The sequence below is a fragment of the Paramormyrops kingsleyae genome, chromosome 13 (assembly GCF_048594095.1).
Source record: "Paramormyrops kingsleyae isolate MSU_618 chromosome 13, PKINGS_0.4, whole genome shotgun sequence".
Lineage (NCBI taxonomy): Eukaryota > Metazoa > Chordata > Actinopteri > Osteoglossiformes > Mormyridae > Paramormyrops > Paramormyrops kingsleyae.
The window spans coordinates 9,480,693-9,483,477 of record NC_132809.1 but is presented as its reverse complement, the minus strand read 5'-3'; the positions used below and the strand labels follow the sequence as shown (position 1 = coordinate 9,483,477).

Genomic DNA, 2,785 nt, shown 5'->3' with positions numbered 1-2,785 from the left:
AATGTATACATGTGCCCATGTTCACCAGGGTGCTCTCTCTCACTCGCTATCCACGTAGAGACAACGGCATATGTCCCAGCATGCCCTACTGGGGTAATGTGAACAGCCTAAACAATAAGTTTTAGGGCAGAATCAATATGCTTTAACATAAGGTGGCGTCGAAGAGCCAAGCGCTATGGTCCCCAAGATATTAAACATTTGTCGTAATATCATAAACCGCGGCACCCTGGATTGCGAGAACGCACCCAACCTGACAGAACGCACCTTAACTCTACTTGTTAATCTGACTTATTTGTAAACAGTATAAAATGATCTATTTCTAATTAAAATAAAAGTCGGACTCTAGCACCACAAGTCCCGACTGTTTAGCAACATTTAGCTAATCTCATCAACGGACGGCTAATCACAAGGAATAAACATCTTAAAAGATGTATTTACATGTATTTTGCTATCAGGGCTTTAGAGTTTAACTTCAGTTCGGTGAAAGTATAGGCCCGCAATGTGGTATGCAGACCCAAAGCACGCTAACTTAGGCATTCACGCAACTTATCGCGAAAAAACAGATAGAAATAGACTTGTAAAATTTAAAGAAAACATATTAACTGTTTTTGTTAACGTTTAAAGGTATAAAAAACTTTTAGACAATAAGTTTTAGGGCTGAATTCATGTGTTTTAACAAAATGTGGCACCGACGACATTATCGTACTGAAAATAAACACAGTCTACTAATGTATTAAACTAGAAATAATTCTCTTTAACATAAATGTACTGTTTTAATACACTGTTTGATATAATGTATGTGAATAGACTAGACAATAAGTTTTAGGGCTTAAATCGTGTTTTAGCAAAATGTGGCGCCGTAGAGTCAATTAAGCGCTGTCTGGCCTGTTTGCAAATGTCCCAGCATGCACGAGAAACATTGTGTAAAAACACGAGTTAAGCCCGCACATATACAAGTTATCTTAGGTCGGCGTTCACGGTTTGACTTCTGAGATTCAGATCAAGTATTTTTTTTTCGAACTGGTTGGTTCGACTTTTAAGAAATTCGAGATCTAATGAGTTCGAGAACTGAGGTACCACTGTAGTTCTACAACTTTCAGTCTATCCCTAGAAATAAAATTACTAAAAGTTAAACTGAAACTAAAATATATATAAACTAAATTGAAATATGTCTTTAAAATGTATGAAAATCAAAATAAAACAAATGAAAATTTGAAATAATATGAAAAATAAAAAATATAACAACATTAGTCTGCAGCCACATTGTTTTTATTTTTCTTAATTGAATGAACAAAGAATAATGAACAATGGAAGGATATATTTAATAAAAGTAGCATGCATTTATTACATGATGATGAAATCTCTGAGGCTCATTATTGGCCAGGATTCTAGTCTTCCGAGGGAAGTAATTCTCCCATTGGTTGGTCGGGATCGAGGAATCCCTATCCTCTTTTGCAGTAAAACTGGTACAATCCAAGTCCCAAACAGATTAAACCGAGCAGTATAAGCCCCGCGACCTAAAAAATACATGAGACAAGTATTCAGAAGTCAATGCAAAAGAATATGTTGCATGATTGTTGATTTAATTGACAAAATAGTTGAACAATGTCTATGTACAGTAAGAGATATACTTATATTCAGTAATTATCCAGCAATGGACAACAGCAGTATGTGATTCAAAATTCGGCAATTTTATCTTTTTTTATTTATTTCTGTATCTAGTTATTAATTTATTTCAGAGTTCCTACCTGAGACCAAAACAGGGAATCTTTAAACAGAAGCCTCCGTTGCTCCATTTCAGTTTCATTCACTTGCAAAGGTTTACACCATTTCAGAGGGGCACCACTGTACACGTTGACATATTCTCCTTCCCAGCTTGTAGCTGCACAGGTGTAGTATTTGCCATCAAAGAACAGCAGGGTCAGCCACACCACTGCTGGTGTAACGCAGGACATCAGCTTGCCACACTGTTCCAAACACTTTCCCGATGCACATCTGAAATTATTTGCGATCAGCATCATAATAATAGACATCATTGCTGGAATGACAAAGAATGCTGAGGAAAACCATGCATTCCTATAAGGATTGCACGGACACTGAAATTCCAATTCTGTCATCTTCTCCAGCCCCAAGAGGACTAAACCTATGACTGTGTTTAAAGCCAGTGGACTTTTTCCAATCTCTTCTTTTAGTATGGAAAGCCATCGATGGTCAGCCATTCCTGATACTATACAAGATGTACTTTGAGATAAACTGTAATGTACTGCTGCAAAGTTTATCGTTCAAGGACGTTTTAGTTTCTCTTTACCCATCCGGGTTTATGTCAAAGAAGGCATGTTTATATGCAGTTGATTGGTTCTCAAGCATGATCAGGCATGTCGGTCATTGGTGAACTGGGTCTTCCTGCAGAAGGAAGACTCATTCTTCTTTGCATGAATTTTTTAAAATTTGCATGAACGATCTCTCCATCGTACCTGCTATTTACTGCTTCCTGTTTTCCTGTCTTTTTTTGAGAATGTGACTTCGTCTCCAGTTGCAGCTCCAGTGGCCTTGTGTGATAGCGTAGCATCTAACGGTTGCACACTTCAGAATTTTGCTAAATGTATCTGGGGTATTGTCCACTTACCACTTAAAATATACTGCTTACTTTGCTTATTTATATTTTGCCTCCAGGAAACAAATATGTTGTTTTGGACACACCCAAAGACATTATTTGCATACCAATCACCCTGATCAGAAAGCCAGACAAACGGGATAGATCTGGTTTGCAACTGCAATACAATCA

General features: G+C 37.3%; 1 long non-coding RNA gene across 1 annotated transcript; it reads right to left on the bottom strand.

Moving 5' to 3' along the window:
- Positions 1–1,251: 1,251 nt before the first annotated feature.
- Positions 1,252–2,442, bottom strand: LOC140578101 (uncharacterized). Its single transcript, XR_011982113.1, has 2 exons — positions 1,749–2,442; positions 1,252–1,517 (listed from the first exon to the last, which is right to left on the bottom strand). It is a non-coding gene; the product is annotated as an uncharacterized lncRNA (long non-coding RNA).
- Positions 2,443–2,785: the final 343 nt, after the last annotated feature.